We start from the raw sequence: 685 nt of genomic DNA on the forward strand, positions 1-685 counted from the left end.
AAATAAATAAATAAATAAATAAATAAATAAATAAATAAATAAATATAAAAACAAACGGGGGGTGGTGGTGGAGAAGAAGACACAACAATTACAATTCCTTGAACTTGTTAAGACAAGTGAACAGATATGATGTTGATAGGAGGGAGGGGGGATCGGGAGGGGAGAGGGAGGAATCAGTAAAGGGCCATGAAAATCAACTATATTGTATATTGATAAAAAATGACTCAATAATGGTTTGTAAAAGTGCAAAAATTTATGTGGCAGGTGAGATTAGAAGAATATCATAGCAGCTTTAATTACCAGTGTCTAGGTTAAGTCAGAACTATCAGGAACATTTTTCTTCAATAACTTTATTTGCATTAACTCTAAATAAAGATACCACCCATTCATAACACATACAGTGAAGATATCATATTCCAAAGATAACATTAGAGAGGCAGATGGCAACAATGACTACAGCAATTGTTTCTAGTAGTTGGGAATGTGAACTGATGAATGAATGTTTGCTGGCGTATTTAATTAGTGAAAATATCTGAATACCTCTTTTTTGTACATGACTTATCATAACATACCTGTGCCCAATTCACCCTTTTTTTCTGGAATACTACTTGCAGTGGATCAAGAATCCTTTTGCAGTACAGGAGGGGCCAGAAGAAAAGATAACTTTTTGAATTACGGGAGGGAA

The sequence above is a fragment of the Galeopterus variegatus genome, unplaced genomic scaffold (genome assembly GCF_000696425.1).
Source record: "Galeopterus variegatus unplaced genomic scaffold, G_variegatus-3.0.2 Scaffold10051, whole genome shotgun sequence".
NCBI classification, from domain to species: domain Eukaryota; kingdom Metazoa; phylum Chordata; class Mammalia; order Dermoptera; family Cynocephalidae; genus Galeopterus; species Galeopterus variegatus.